The 18,027-nt window shown below is 33.6% G+C and overlaps 1 non-coding gene across 1 annotated transcript; it reads left to right on the top strand.

Annotated features, from left to right (window-relative positions):
* The first annotated feature begins 6,182 nt into the window (after window positions 1–6,182).
* On the top strand, window positions 6,183–6,255 carry TRNAK-UUU (transfer RNA lysine (anticodon UUU)). The gene has a single exon. It is a non-coding gene; the product is annotated as a tRNA-Lys (tRNA).
* The last annotated feature ends 11,772 nt before the right edge of the window (window positions 6,256–18,027 follow it).

Genomic DNA, 18,027 nt, shown 5'->3' with positions numbered 1-18,027 from the left:
AGCTCACATCTCCTATACATAATAACATCTTATTAATCATCCAAAGTCTCACTAAATTATGAAATTCAAGAAATTCAACCTACTTGGATAGAGTTATAGGTTGACTTTAATGCTTGAAAGGTTGAATATTAAGGTAGGAAATGGAGGAAGATTTAGGAGAAGACGGAGAAGGTAAAGTGAAGGATGAAGACAAAGGAGAAGATGGAGACGGTAAAGTGAATGGAATTTTCGGGTAACCTCTAAATATATGTTAAAAAAATTACCAAATAGTACCTAAATTTTCAATATTTTACCATTTAATACCTAAACTTTATACTTTATTTCAATTAGGTCCTAATCCTTATACTTTTATTTCAATTGAGTATAAATCTTTATATTCTTTTAATGATTTAATGATTTCATTTAAATCCCATTCTACCCCACTCTGGACTCTAATGGCTCGAACCGGGTTCTGGTTCGGTCCGACTCAACTCGAATCTCTCAATGCAATGACTCGATTCAGTAGGATGTCACATCTCCTCTTTCTTTTCCTAACTTCTCTAACTTCTTTTGTGTTCCTCTCATCTAGTTCTTTTGTCCTCCTCTCTCTCTCTCTCTCTCTCTCCCTCCTGTTGGTTTCCGGCCTGCACAGTTTGTACCATTTTGGTCATATATCTCAATTTATAAGGCCAATTTAGGTGATTCTAAATTTTATGGTTAGCTAACACATTAGGGTACAAATATGTCTTCTATGACCGCTCTGAAATATGTTGGTAAAGTAGTCAAATATTGAGCTAAAGTAGCACCTTCCAGTCCGCCCAGATTTTTTATTTTCAGCCTGCACAGTTTGTACTATTTTGGGCATATCTTTTAATTTATAAGTCCAATTTAGGTAATTCCAAAGCTCATAGATAGCTAAAACATAAAGGAACAAATAAGGCTTCTATACCACTTCCTAATTCCATCGGTAAATAGGTTCAAATTTAGGTTGAAGTTACCGGTCAGTTTTCCAACAAATCTGTTTCAGCATGAAATCAATATCCAATTCATTTATTCAATGCATCTCATGCTTTATCAACATTCTCAGACCTATTACTCAACATTCAGCAACATATCTTATCACTATCATCACACTACACATATTCTCATGCAAGAAAATTTGTTAAACTAAAAGAGATATCAAACTTTTAACCAAAAAGCTTTAAACCTTCTTCTTAGCTTCCTTTTTCTTCTCACTTTGAGCTCACATCTCCTATACATAATAACATCTTATTAATCATCCAAAGTCTCACTAAATTATGAAATTCAAGAAATTCAACCTACTTGGATAGAGTTATAGGTTGACTTTAATGCTTGAAAGGTTGAATATTAAGGTAGGAAATGGAGGAAGATTTAGGAGAAGATGGAGAAGGTAAAGTGAAGGATGAAGACAAAGGAGAAGATGGAGACGGTAAAGTGAATGGAATTTTCGGGTAACCTCTAAATATATCTTCTAGTATGTTAAAAAAATTACCAAATAGTACCTAAATTTTCAATATTTTACCATTTAATACCTAAACTTTATACTTTATTTCAATTAGGTCCTAATCCTTATACTTTTATTTCAATTGAGTATAAATCTTTATATTCTTTTAATGATTTAATGATTTCATTTAAATCCCATTCTACCCCACTCTGGACTCTAATGGCTCGAACCGGGTTCTGGTTCGGTCCGACTCAACTCGAATCTCTCAATGCAATGACTCGATTCAGTAGGATGTCACATCTCCTCTTTCTTTTCCTAACTTCTCTAACTTCTTTTGTGTTCCTCTCATCTAGTTCTTTTGTCCTCCTCTCTCTCTCTCTCTCTCTCTCTCTCCCTCCTGTTGGTTTCCGGCCTGCACAGTTTGTACCATTTTGGTCATATATCTCAATTTATAAGGCCAATTTAGGTGATTCTAAATTTTATGGTTAGCTAACACATTAGGGTACAAATATGTCTTCTATGACCGCTCTGAAATATGTTGGTAAAGTAGTCAAATATTGAGCTAAAGTAGCACCTTCCAGTCCGCCCAGATTTTTTATTTTCAGCCTGCACAGTTTGTACTATTTTAGGCATATCTTTTAATTTATAAGTCCAATTTAGGTAATTCCAAAGCTCATAGATAGCTAAAACATAAAGGAACAAATAAGGCTTCTATACCACTTCCTAATTCCATCGGTAAATAGGTTCAAATTTAGGTTGAAGTTACCGGTCAGTTTTCCAACAAACCTGTTTCAGCATGAAATCAATATCCAATTCATTTATTCAATGCATCTCATGCTTTATCAACATTCTCAGACCTATTACTCAACATTCAGCAACATATCTTATCACTATCATCACACTACACATATTCTCATGCAAGAAAATTTGTTAAACTAAAAGAGATATCAAACTTTTAACCAAAAAGCTTTAAACCTTCTTCTTAGCTTCCTTTTTCTTCTCACTTTGAGCTCACATCTCCTATACATAATAACATCTTATTAATCATCCAAAGTCTCACTAAATTATGAAATTCAAGAAATTCAACCTACTTGGATAGAGTTATAGGTTGACTTTAACGCTTGAAAGGTTGAATATTAAGGTAGGAAATGGAGGAAGATTTAGGAGAAGATGGAGAAGGTAAAGTGAAGGATGAAGACAAAGGAGAAGATGGAGACGGTAAAGTGAATGGAATTTTCGGGTAACCTCTAAATATAACCTCTAAATATAACTATGGAACTAGGAAAACTTCTTAATAGTCCTGCGGCGAAGAAACATAGCTTAAACCGAATTAAAGAGAAACTTACTTCCTGAAAAATTTAAACAAGACATGTGAGTTTTCTAAGGAGTAATAATTATTGCACAACACACGCAGTCACACAAATGTGTAAATATATCAATCTAGTCATTCGACTAGTTATATGCTCATACAGTCAATCACACAAATGGCATATCACCAGCACTCACAATTAATATCACCTTCAAATAATCACGTCACGTGGAAATTAGTCAGTGGCGTCACCGAAACCCCAATGAGCCGTCCTCCCAAATGGCTCATCCACTCACATGTGCACCAGGGAGCCAATCCCCCATTCTGGCCGACCGGTTTAATCCTCACACAACCAGTCCTCTCATTATTTTTTTTCCAGTCTCTTTTTTTTCTTCTTTTTTTTTTATCAACAGGAGGCAACCCGGTCGTCTCCATCAAATCTAGATCATCAGGCGCTCACAACAGGAGGCCACCCTGCGGGCTGCGATCAAATCTAGATTTTCAGGTGCGCCCAATAAAGAAGCCAACCTGTGATTTCAGTATAATCTCTCTCTCTCTTTTTTTTTTTTTTTTTTTTTTTTGTTTTATACCAACAGAAGGCAACCCGGTCGTCTCCATCAAATCTAGATCTTCAAGCGCTCACAACAGGAGGTCACCCTGCGGGCTGCGATCAAATCTAGATTATCAAGTGCGCCCAATAAAGAAGCCAACCTGTGGTTTTCCATATCACACAAATCATAGCGATAGGTGCACACGGGGGCGCCAATCTCCCGTTTACCTGGCCAAATTTCATATCATATTCAGGATCCATATCACATATACCATTCTCACAAACCCATGGTGACCCACTTCATCCCAATTCCACACAAACAAAGCTTAGCATTATCACAACACAATTAATCAAACATTGCAAATAAATGCAGACATATTGATCAATCAAACATCGTAATGCAATGCACAATTAGACATTCATATTCAAATACAAATAAATAAATAAATAATAATATTAACAATAAACAACTAATAATAATAAACAGTAAATATAAGTGATTAAATAAATAATTGAATAATTAAGTGAATAATAATGATAATAAATAAATAATTAGACCACTCTATTTATTATGTATTAAGTTATAGAATTAATCTAATTATCTTATTAATTATGTTATTAATTAAAACTAGTCTAGGCTCTATCGAAATTTCGGCAGCATCTCCCCTAAAAATATGACTATCTACCTATTCAAATATCACAATATTATTATATATTTATCAATCAATGCACACAACCCATCCGTATGGCAATCAATCAATTTAAAACCCCATCCTCCTTCCAAAACAACAAGTTATGAAGAGCACATTTAATCCAACAATATAAACTTGGTGCAAGCAAAATCCATGATTTTCTCTAACTAGAAGCTGCCATTATATCAAAGAAACCCTGAGTTATTGATTAAACTCATACATCATATGCTACTTAACCCATTTCCCACCAAGAACTTAATTTATAACTTCGTTTGCATTATACCGTAATAATTGTTCAAGCTAATTAGTTAAAATGGCATGCTGCCATTTCAGGTTTCCCAATTCTTTCGTCATTTCAGTTTATAGCTCATGTAATTTATTTGACAATGGTTTAAACTAATTTGCAATTACATTATTCCAAAATTCTAAACCAACCAACTAAACATATTTGGCTATCGCAATTACCGCAAGCTAATCAATTTAATTTATTTACAAAAGACTAAAAATGTTCTATATATTTATATATATATATGTAGGCTATTCTAATAACCTAATTTCTTATTATTCAAATTAATTTACTTAATTACTTTATTAAATTCATTAGTTAATTAATTCGAAATCTATACAAAAAAAATTGAGAATTGAGTCTTAGAACGTACCGAATGAAAATCGGATGACAAATCCACAATCCAGGCGAGGAGAGGAAGATTTTGTCCATTGGGCCTCGCCGGAGCGCCGCCGTCGGCCGCCGTTCACAGTGGCCGGAAATCATTGCTACCCAGAAACATGCGATTTGTACACCCTTAGAATCGAAATTTCACCAAGGACACAAATCCATGCTCCGTTTGTTGAGTCGGTGGCCCATTTGGCCTAAACCGATGCCACCCGAAGCTTGGCGCCGCCGTCAATGGTGATTTCACCACCGAAGCCTGATCATCGGAACTGGAGGGAGGAAGACACGCGCAAGACCAAGAGGAGTCGATTAGAGGTCTCCTCGCTGGCTATGTCCGCCGGAAACGGCGAGAATCGCCGGAAAATGGCTTTGCACGGTGTCGCGCTGCTTCTAACGCGATTTCTTCCCGTTTCAAGCTCTGTTTTCGCAAAACGAGACTACAGATGGCTTCCTCTCATTGTGCTCTTCAATTTAGAGCCATGGCTCGCCGACTTTGGTGGCCGGAGGCCGAAGATCGGAGAAGAGGCATAGAAGAACACGCGGAGAAGAAGAAGAAGAGAAAGAAAAATAAGAAGAAAGGTGGTTTCTAGCAAATTCTAGGCCATTCCGGTTCGATTCAAACTGATTTGGTCTGATTCAACGATTTGGCTCAATTCTTGCTCGGTTTGCAGTTTTTCATTTGGTTTTCTGATTATTCGTGTGGTTTCTGAAAAATCGATTTGATTCCCGGGTTCGGTTCGATTTAGTTTAATTATTTAGTTAGGAGGTTAGAAAACATTTCCTCCATTTACTCAAAAATAATAAAAATAAAAATAATAATAGTAATGATATTTGATTTTAGAATAATTAATTTATATATATTCATAATAGACTAAATGCTGGAATTTCATATTATTTCTTGAAAATTTTAACTGTTCTCAAATCGACAAATTCCGATGATATATTTGGGCTTAGGCCCAACTCACAAACTTGGGCTCGAATTGAGATTGTTTGGTATATATAGCCCATATAGTTGAAAATCGAGATTTTTGATTTAATAAAAATACGAAAGTTTTGAAAATAAAAATTCGGGGTATTACAATAGACAACAAGAGACTTTATTTAATTTTTTTATACATACTGAATAGTATGTGTAAAGATTGAAATTAGTATGGAATCTATCCTTGTTATAATTTTACAACTCATTATTTTGAGTAAAGATTAATAGTTTTTCTATTTAATATTTTAATAAAAATCTTTAATATGAGTGTATGCAAAAAAAATTAATGTGAATCTTTTAGATATATAATATTTCTCAAATCAGAATGGGTAATTTATATAAATGAAATTAAAACCAATTTTTATTTTTTTTTATCTTTGAAATTTTAATTATTAAATAAATTTTTTTATCTTAACATTTCGACCAACTAATTAATAAATATCAATATAAAAATATTTATTATAATATTCTTTTCTAAGAGCGTGTCTTTCACGTTTTTGTTTACTTATAGATTAGTTGAACCCAGTCACCATCTGCCGTCTTAGCTCAGCCGGTAGAGCGCATGGCTTTTAACCATGTGGTCGTGGGTTCGATTCCCATAGACGGCGCCAAAAGGTTTTTTTTTTCTCCGATCCAAATTCGTTATGTTTTAAATTATTTTCTTTCTAAAATATTTTTCAATTCACATGCACCAAGAGACTTAATATTTCCATAGTTTAATTTTTTTTTAATATTTTGTTTTATTTTCAATTATTTTGTCAAATCCAAAATTTTTTATTATTTTCCTCTCAATCAAATATTTTTCAACTGACATGTGTTAAGGGATTTAATATTTTTATTATTTTATTTTATTTTAAATTATTTTTTCAATTCAAAATTGCCAAAAGGTTTCATTTTTTTTCTCCGATCCAAATTCGTTATGTTTTAAATTATTTTCTTTCTAAAATATTTTTCAACTCACATGCACCAAGAGACTTAATATTTCCATAGTTTAATTTTTTTTAATATTTTGTTTTATTTTCAATTATTTGTTAAATGCAAAATTTTTTATTATTTTCCTCTCCATCAAATATTTGTCAACTGACCTGTACTAAGGGATTTAATATTTTTAATATTTTATTTTATTTTAAATTATTTTTTCAATTCAAAATTTTCATAACTAGATGGAAGCTCGAGCGCCGCGTGAATTTTTTTATTATTTTATTATTATACATTTTATTAGAAGTTGCTGTTTTTTATTATACATAAAAAATAAATATTTATAAAACAAAACCTACAACTTTAGAGAAATGAAAAGAAATAAATAAAAATTATAAAAGATATAAATATAAACTAAAATAGAATAAATACAACAATAACAAGCTAAGAGCAAATGAACAAAAAATACAATAATAATAAAAATATATAGATATCATAATAAAAAATTATTATAAATAAATGGACATAAAAATAAAAAATAAACTTTCAATTAAAACTAAAAATATTCAAATATAAATATAGATATTTTTTTTAAAAAGTAATAATTTTAAACTTTAAGTTTTAAAAAAAAATCTCGAGTGATTTTATAAAAGAACTTTCATTCAAAAATTGAAATATAGATATAGATAATTATTATAAATAAATATTAATTTTAAAATATAATTATCACATATAAAATTAAAATTAAAATTAAAATGATAAATATCATTTCAAATATAAATGGTAAGGTATTTAAATTTATATCTATATATCTATATAATCCCGAATTATAAAATATTTAGAAAATGCTGACTTAGCATCATATAGTTTCAGAATTCCTCTTTTTATTTTTTTACAAATTTTCTAAACTTTAATCTTTTTTAACAAAATAAATATAGTTACTTGTCAATTAAAAATAATACATTTACATTATTATCACCAATAATTTTTTTGACAAAAATCAAATTCTAAACCTCTTTAACTAACCCAATCATTTTATCACGGTGTCATCTAAAAATATTTTCTTTTTTTACAAATTTGTAAGCTGCAAGTAACTATTAGTTGAACACTATTTTTATAATTTTACTATTCTCTATCTTTCAAACCTCAAACCACTCGGTTTAATTCAATAATTGTTTTTAATTTTTAGTTTTTTTTGTTGATTTTGTTTCTTTTTTATCTTGATATATTTATATTTATTTATATTCATATTAAATTTTGCTATTTATGTTTTTTAGATTATGAACTACATAATAATTTTTTCTTCATCAAAGGTAACATTAGCTTTTTCATATATTTTTCTTTTTTTTTTAATTTTATTTGGACTATAAAAATTTAACTTTTTTTACTATATAATTCTTTTCCTTCTTCTTCCATTTCTTCATTTATAATTCTCTGTTTCTATTTTTATTGGTTCATTTATTTTTTATTTGATTTTTCATTGATATCATTGTTAGAAAAAATACAAAACTTAGATTTGATCAGATATCGTTTCTGCATTGCTCTTTTATATATATTTTTATTTTTTTATCATTTGTTATTTTAATTTTATTTGGACTTCTTAAATCAAATTTTCATCATTTTTAATTTTTTTTTCTTCTTCTCCTAATATATCACAATTACTCTAACACTCTCTCTTTATTGATTGGTTTATATAAGATTTTTATTAGGATTGAATTATCAGAATACAAAATGGTGATTCCTCTTGACCCTAGCTTTTACTATGACAACCTCAACAAGAAATTCTAGATTTTTTCAACTATTTCAATTGCAATTTGAGGAAAAATGCTTCAAATTATGACAAGGTTACACTTTGAGGGATAGAAATATGCACAATGGAACAAAAATTAATTGTAAGTTTAGATTCAATTTAACTGATTTTTTGTCCTCTTGATTTAGTGAATGGTTAATTTTATTTATGTGTTATTGTATTTCTTAGTGACTTTATGAAACATTCCATACTTTATTTTCAAAATTTTCAAATTTTTATTAAATCAAAATCCAGATTTTCAATTTGATGGATTCTAAGTGCCGAACAATTTTATTTTAACCTCGAGTTTGCAAATTGGGCTTAAGCCCATAATCATATTATCGGAATTTAAAGCCGAGAACCTTCTAAATTATGGAAGGATAAATATTAAATATTAAATTCATTACTATCGTTTAATTTAAAAATTAAAGAATAATCTAGAACCCAAAGAAATCAAATGAAACCATGACCCAAATTTTTATTTTCAAAAGCCATTGAATTTAAAATAAAATGGTTAGATTGCATAATTCAATTTAAGAACCAAGGTTAGGGTTTGTAGAGCTTGATTCTTGGATGTTTGTAATATGATGAGCTTGGATTTAAAATGGGTGTTAGAGACAGAAATAGCATCATAAATGGAACTAGACTAAATTAAAGGGATGATGTTATGGAAGCAAAGCAAAAACACTCTCCCATGGCTACATGTGGTTCGACCATGGTGGGAAATAAAGAGCTGGAAGTTCTTTTATGTAATACATGACTTAGCATGTTAGGAACATTAAATAAAAATAGTTTTAGCTTGGTGATTTTGTAGATTTTTACGCACAAATGAAAATAGGAGATTTTGATGTTTCTGCCATAGCCGAAACTTCGTAGAAACTGGTGCTTAAGTGCGTAATATAACTCTAATAGATTTTAATTAGCTTAATTAGGATATATTTATTATGTATATGATGAGTTTAGCGTGAAAGAGAAAGCTTTAACCCTTTAATGAAAATCTTAGCTAACAATATATTGGTGGTAAGCATGAATTAGAGATTGATTATCACTTGATATACATATTTATTTATATATCTGTAATATGACTATGTAATATTATGGATAAATGGAGATTGCAACTTAAATTAGAAATGTGTAATTGAAACGACTCAGAAAATTTTTCAAAAAATTTTCATTTAAAAATTTAATTGAAAATTTTAACCGATGAAATTTAGCAAAAAAAATTTTATTATTGTTAAACGAGACCTGTAAATCAGTTTGAATTTTTCGAAACCAAGTGAAAAACTCATAAAAAAAGCAAGAACCGAACTAGACCATTGAGTTGGACCAAACCGGTTCAAATCGAACTGGAATAGTCTAGAAAACCTTAGATTTTTTTTTTCTTTCTCTTCTTCTTTTTCCTCTTGCACGCGCCGCTTACCTCACTCCCTTTCCCTCTGTTTTCCGGCCATCGGCCATGGAATCCGGCAACCAAGCACTCAAACTTCAAGTGCTCGACGAGAGGAACTCATCCATGGTCTCCGTTCAAGCAACAAATGCCAGAAGCAAGAGAAATTGGCGCTCGAAAGTTTTGCACCGTACCGATTCATTTTTCCGGCGATCCACGCCGTTTCTGGCAATTCCAGCGCGAAGGACATGCGCCATCGACTCCCCTCCTGTGCGAACATTTTCCCTCCATCAACTTCGACAATGGAGCCTGTATGGTGGAAGCGCCATTGAAGGCGGTGGTGTGGCGACTGTTGAGTTTAATTTCGGCCAGTTGGCTCGCAAAACGTGCAAACGGAGGATGGATTTGAACTCCTTGTGAATTTTCGAGTTTGGGAATGTAAGAACCGCTCAAATCCACTAGAGGCCAATTTTTCGGCCACCGTACACGGCAGCACCGGAGAAGGTTCGGTGATCGGCTGGCGAGTCTCTAGTGAGGCATAATCATCTTCTCCTCGCATCGATTGGTATGTTCTAAGACCCAGTTCCTCATTTTTTTTTTTGTATAAATTCCAAATTTTAAACTATAAGTTGATTGTGATGAAATAATTAATTGAATACGATTCTTGTTAGGGAACCTTGATACATAAATACACTTAATTCAAAAACATTTAGAATACAAGTTAGCTATGTAATTAATTTCCAACCAATCTCAGTATATTTTATGAATTCCTTATTGATTAACAAATTTGTTAGCATGTAGACTATGAGTTTGATTAGAAATTCGGTTCTGGTATTGGTATGGAGAAAGAAAGACATGTATAAATTTATGGATGATTTATGAGATATATTTATATGAGTGTGTATGCAATGGTTGAGCTTGAAGTTTTATATGTACAAGTACAAATAATCCAAACACAAATAAAAAGGGATTGTTGAATAATTTATTCAAAATAATCTACTATTGGAAATATGATTTTTACTATTACTGACTTAGTCTTTAGCACTTGTTTATTGTTTTCTTTATTTTCTGAATTAGTAGAGGTACGTTTGAGATAGTGCGAATTGGTTCTGCTTTTAAGATTTGTTTGTTGCTTTGTTAAGCCTACATAAAGGCTGATTTGAGTTCAATAAAAATCATCCAAAATTTTCAGCAATTACAGTGTTCTTTTATGCCTATCAGTTATTTGATAAAATTCCTCTAAGACTTATTTGTTCACTTCCTCTGTTTCTTTTTTTAACTGTAGCAATAAATCACTTCTAAATGATTTGAAATTCTCTTCTCTAACAATTGTGGTATCAGAGCCTGGCTACGATTGTGACTGGGCGAAAATCTCATGGCGACGACGGCAATGTCGTGAATGTTTCTCCACCAGCAATTTCTGTCTTCCATGGTGAAAGCTATAAATTTTGGAGCATCAAAATGAAGACTTTGTTCATGTCTCGAGATTTGTGGGACTTGGTTGAGAATGGGTATCCTCATACAAATGAAGAGGCCAGATTGAAAGACAACAAGAAGAAGGACTCCAAAGCCTTGTTCTTCATTCAACAAGCTGTTCATGAGTCGGTCTTCGCAAAAATTGCAGCAGCAACTATGACAAAGGAAGCTTGGACAACATTGCAAACAACATTTTAGGGCTTATCAAAAGCAATTACGAGCTCCAATCTCTCTGTTGTGAGTTTGCAATGCTGAAGATGAAAAACGGTGAATTGATGGAAGACTTTCTTTTAAGAGTGATAGCCGTTGTAAACCAAATGAGGACCTATGGAGAACAAATTGCTAATCAAACCGTTGTTGAGAATATAACACCCACCGACCAATCCCGGAGAACCAGACAGCGGATGCCACATTCGGTGCCGGAGCACCATCTTATGTCACTTATTAAAGCTAGAACTCAAATTAGAAGTGGTTAGAGTTTCACAAGGAGGCAAGTAATTAACATTTTTTTTTTTTGTTTTAAAAAAAATATAAATAAAATAATATTTAAGGAAATTTCTACGAAAATTTCGCAAGAATTTCCCCTAAAAATTAACTTGCCACACAAAGAAAATATACACACTTCCAATTTTCTCCAAACCCCAGAACTCCAATTCAACACAACATGCCACAAGTACTTATAAATATCCATCAAAATACTTAGGTTCCATCACAATATTCTAAACACATTCTCTTCAAGGAATATATAATCATCATATACCAAAAATATAATAAGATGTTATTTCCTTCAATAATCATAACTCTTAATAAATTATAAACTTATTATATAAAACCTCCATAACACAATATTTTATATACATGCCAAAAATCACCATTTACAAAATATCCTATCCAAAATGTTATATCTACTCTGATGCTACTCCTCTGGTCTTGAAAAACATCCTCTGCTCCTAACCTGCGCGTGATAAAAATCAACGCGCTGAGTGGAAGACTCAGTGGTGCTAAATAACCAACAATTAAAATAACAAGAATAGCCAAGGCAAGTCTCGTAAGTGCTTTAAATTAGTCAATTATATAAATACCAAAATCACATTAATTTAATTCAAACACTTTGAAAGCAATAAGAATATTATAAATACAAATATGTCTTCATTCTTTTATAGCAAAAATAACATTTCATTCTTAGTTAAGGCTCGTAGTAATACAGAATGAACATAAGCAGATTTGATCGTGGCCTATGTTAGCGCCACCCCCATCACACAATCGTGGCTTATGAAAGCGCCACCCCCATCACACAAATAAGTGCGTCCGTCTATTTATAAGGGCTGATAACCCTAGCATATGATCATAGCTTCATATAACCAAATCAATCTCATCATACCACATTTCAATCATGCATAGTAGAGCCCAAATGAAAATCATTCTTTCACAAAGTACTTTATTACTTATTCAAAATTCTTAATCAAAACACTTCATTACTTAATACCCATCATTTCAAAATTTCTCAACTTACAACTTACAAAAATTACCACATTCATCAAAGGAAATATTTCAAATATATATATATATACACTTAATATAGTATAAAAGTACATATATCAAGAAATTTTCGGTATTTTCATAAACTTGACCTTTGCTGGGTTTTGAAAACATAACTTGAGTTATGGGTCTCCAATTGAATGAAATCAGATTCATTAGAAAGCTAAGACAAAATGCTACAAATGTTATGAAGGGACCACAGCCTAGATCAATCGGTAAGATAGCAAACAAAAGCTAGGAACACAGACCAACAGATTAGACCTGATTCAGCAGAACCAAGTCCAATGTTTATTGAATTCCTACTTAACCAAACACTCAAATTAAACCAATCTAGAACAAGAGAAGTCTCAAGATATAGGGAAACAACCTTTATGAAGAACTCAGAACCTAATATTGTCATTATAGTGGTCAAAATGGGCACTCAATTCAGTGAGGCATGTGGCCCGACACAACAGAGTTAATTTGGGTGTTTCAGCCATAAGTTGAGCTATGTATCTCCAAATTGAACCCAAGAGGACGGGTTGGAAAGCTAAGAGGTAGAGCTACAACTTTTAAGAAGAACATAAGACATTATTTGGCCATTTTAGTGGTCAAAATGGACAATCATTGCGGATATACAGGTAAGACACCATAACAGAACCAGTTTTGGTATTTAAATCATAAGTTGAGCTAAAAGTCTTGGAATTAGACATAAGAATATGTTTTGGAAAGCTGAGAAATAGAGCTACAACTTTCATGAAGAAGTCAGAAACATATGGAAAGTATAAAGGGGTCGAAAATGATATCCAATCTCACTTAAGAACATATCTAACATTAAAATTCATCAATTGCACCAAAACATACAAGATTCCCAAAATACATTCAAAAACCTAACCATGTAAAAACAACTTAAACAAGTGAAAGGGGAAAGAGAATACGATTGCACTAACCTTATGAACAAGCTTGAATAAGCTTGGAAAGCCTTACTCCTTAGCTTTCTCTTTACCTTTTGAGGATGGTTCTCCAACCTCTTCAAAGTATGAGAAATCAACATTAAAATCAAAAATTGACAAAAGAAATAGATGGAGCATGATTTAATGCATCAATAACATGTCTAAACCATGAATTCTACTTATTAATTCACAAAACTCAAAAACCACAACTTACTTGCTTCAATGGTAACTTCAATTCTCTTTGCTTTTAATCACTAATCTCACCTTCTAGTACTTAATTCTTAAGAATTAAGTACTATTCCATGGTTTAATTAGGTAGCTTGGTGGTAATTTGGAGGTAAGAAAATGAAGAAAATGAAAGAAGAGGAAGAAGATGAAAATGGCATTGGAGAAGGAGAAGAGAAGAAAAAGAAAGAAAACTTTAAGGTGACAAAGTCAAATTTGACTTCCTAATGTAATGCCAAATGTGTGGCTAAGATCAAGTCCTAAGTAATCTCATCCAATGGTTCTAAATATTTCTCAAATAATTCTCTTCTACTTATTGTTTAACTCCACCAATTAATTAAATTAACTCCACTAAAATAATTCCTCATTTATTTTTTTATATACCACACTAGAAATAATATTCATTTAATCCATAACCTCTCCAATACTATTCATGAAATATTTTCTACCCGCCTAAATCATGCAAACATGCTCCAAAAATAGTAAATAAAATATTAACTATGCATAGTAATTTTTTCGGACTAAAATAATACCAAGTCCCGGACTGATGGTACTATTCACAGACCGGTAAATCACTATTACCGACACTAAAAGAAAATCAGACTGTTACAATTCCTTCCCCCCCCCCCCCCCCGTAAAAGAAATTCGTCCTCGAATTTACCTGGTGTAAATAACTGAGGATGCTGCTGTCGCATGTCATCTTCTCTCTCCCATGTGGCTTACTCAGTCTTGTGAGTTTTCCAAAGAACCTTTACTAGAGGAATTCTCTTGTTCCTTAATTCTTTAATCTCTCTAGCAAGTATCCTCACCGGTTTCTCCTCATAAGTCAAGTCTGGCTCTATGGTAATAGTGTAACATCCTCTTGAGTTGAGTCGGGTTGAACCAAACCTGGTTGGGGTAGAATGGATGATAAGTGGACTTATTTGCATGGAAAGTTTAGGACTTGTTTGCCTCCAAACATATAGCTTGGGTAGTAAGTTGTAGCCTTTGTATACTTGAGGTACCAATTAGAGAGTTTACGCAGCCAAATCACTTCTTCTAGAGTCTACCCGTTCCTATCATTTTCACTTTCCTATTTTCACGTTTTTCATTTTCTTCTTACGTTTCCCTTCCATTTCCTTGCACTTTTCATGCAAGTTACGCAGTAAGTCCACTCCAAGTAAGTAGAATTCCTTGAAGTTATATGTTATTCACTCTTTAATTGAGTTATATTGGAGATGAGTTATGAGAATTCTTGTGTATAGGAGAAGAAAGTTCAAAGGTAGCAGAAAAGAGAAGCTAAAACAGAGCCCCAGCTTTGTGGCAAGACAGGTTTGATATCTCTTGTTATTTCCCATGTTCTTTGCATGAAACATTGTGTGGAGTGTTGCTCATGAGATCATATGTTGCTTATTGTGGAGTGAGAGGATTGAAAATGATGTGAAAACAGGGGATGGAATGAGTTTATGAACCAGAGTTTGCTGGAAATTTTACCAGCAACTTCATCTTGATTTTGACCCCAGTAAATGATGGAACTAGGAATTGTCATAGAAGAGTTATTTGTTCCTCTATGTGTTATCTTTACGTGGGCTTTTGAATCACTTAATTTGAAGTTGTATATTGAGAGTTATGGCCAAAAGAACACAGACTGCACAATCTGGAAACACGTCGCGCGCCCGCGCGGTCTGGAAAGCAACTCGCGCTCGCGACTTTCACATGCGCGGTCGCGACTTCGGCCAGAAGCTCTCTGACTCTCAGTTTGCACATTTCGCGCTCGCGAACTCCACAAGCGCGCTCGCGACTTCATCTCGCGCTCGCGACTTGTGCTGCGCGGTCGCGACTTGAGCCAGAAACCTCTCTGACTCTCTGTCACGACCCGTTTCTGTGAGTCGGACCGGCACTAGGGCCCAGGTAAGCTTAAGGCCCCCGAGGCCCGTAGTAAGCCTAAATTATCCAATCTATCTATGTATCCTTCCCAATTATCATCAAACAGTAGGCCCATATACAAACATCTGGCCCAAACTCAAATAACACATGATATAAAACCAGGGCCTATTTACAATAAATTATAATCACATGGTGGACTTACTGGTTCACCTGCAGCTAATTACGTAATATTTAATTTATAGCGTAGTACTAACAATAAGTCCAATATTAATACACAACCCTATAACTGCGGAGTTCAATAACAAGCCGATAATAGAATAATTTATACATCCAAAATTAAATAACAGAAATATAAAGTTTACATTTATAACTCTGCGGAGAAGATTGCAGAGCTTCCGTTGGATCAGCAACTTCCTACTACCTGAGAAGTTTGGAGAGAAGGGGGGGTGAGTTTTGCAACTCAGTGAATAATAATAAATAATACACACCACATACAGTCACGCGAAATGCGCCCTAATGTACTGAATGAACACACAACAGTCAATCATATGGCATAACATCAGCACCCACAAACAATGTCACCTTCAAACAATCACATCACGTGGAAATTAGTCAGTGGAGTCACCGAACCCCCGATGAGCCGTCCTCCCACATAGCTCATCCTCTCACATGTGCACCAGGGAGCCGATCCCCCATACTGGCCGACCGGTCTAATCCTCACTTGACCAGTCCTCTCATTGTTTTTCTATCCTCTCTTTTCTTTTTCATACCAACAGGAGGCAACCCGGTGGTCTCCATCCAATCTAGATCATCAAGCGCTCACAACAGGAGGCCACCCTGCGGGCTGCGATCAAATCTAGACTGTCCGGTGCGCAACGACGAGAAGCCAACCCGTGGTTAACGGTAACGGTAACGGTAGGTGCACACGGGGGCGCCGATCTCCCATTTACCCGGCTGACGGTAATCATATTGGATCCATATAACGGTACGGTCTCACAGTCCCATGGTGACCCACTTCATCCCAATTCCACACAAACAAAGCACGGTATATGCACAGCACAATTAATCAAACAATTCTTTCAACGTATTACACCAAATCCATCAAAATATACAACTATTCAATATAAAATAAATATGAGTTTAATATAAAAAAAAATATATATATATATATATAAGGTTTGTAATTAAATGATATGCAAATGCATGTTGATCTGCATTATTTATTATTACTCACAGTGCTGGAGAGCGAAGTTCTAGCTTTGATTCTGTCCTGGAGGAGCACTAGATGGACCCGGGCGATCTAAGCAAAGTAAGAACGACACAAAAGAAAATAATTCTATCAGACAAAATATTTCTTTACCACTCTAAGAATTTTATTTAATATTCTAAATTTTTATTTTTCTACCTAACTCTATTTTGTTTATTTTCTACCGAAATTTCGGCAGCATCTCCCCTAAAAATTGGACTATCCACCTGCTAAAGTATCAACAATTTATCAAATATTCAACTCAATCTACACGGCCCATCCGTCGGGCAATTAGTTAAATAAAATTTCCCATCCTCCTTCAATCTCAACATCACCACACAACCAAAATTACAATATACAATAATATTATACCTAAACTACCTTAATCCACACTTTAATTCCATTAATATATCATTATCAAGGTTCCTTAATTTAATCAACACTAATATTATTAACTACTCACAATTACTAAATTAAATTAACTAAATTAAATAACTACAATAATAAAATTAATCTACTACAATAATAACATTAATTCAAGTAACTAAAATTATTAAAATTAACTTTACCCCAAAATATAATTATTGTCGAATTTTTACTAGAGTGGGAGTTTTTACGCGTGTCGGATCGAAGGGCAGTAACTGCCTGTGGCCGGATCCAACTAACAGTGGCGGAGAGAGGCGGAGAGACGGCTGGCAGTGAGGCCTGAAGCTGGTGCTGCTGCTGTAGGCGCGACAGACCTGACAGAGGGCCTGACTGCGTGATCTGGTGGCGCTGCGTGAGTTAGGACGAGGCGGGACAAACGACAGAGCTGCTCCGGTGACGAGCGGCAGTGAGAACAGCGGTGGCGCTCAACTGGAGCTGCTGGACCTGCTGCACAGTGATGCGAATGCAAGTGCAGGGAAGAAGAAAGGGAAAGAAAGAAAGAAAAAGGAAAGAAAGAAGAAGAAGAAGAAGATGGTGGAGATGGTATCGCCGGTGGTCGGGAAGCGCAGGAATGGG

This window comes from Jatropha curcas, chromosome 10 (genome assembly GCF_041381405.1).
Source record: "Jatropha curcas cultivar XTBG-Jc1 chromosome 10, XTBG_Jcur_1.0, whole genome shotgun sequence".
In the NCBI taxonomy this organism is placed as follows: Eukaryota; Viridiplantae; Streptophyta; class Magnoliopsida; order Malpighiales; family Euphorbiaceae; genus Jatropha; species Jatropha curcas.
Note: the sequence above shows the minus strand (reverse complement) of the source record. Positions and strands in the feature narration are given on the sequence as shown.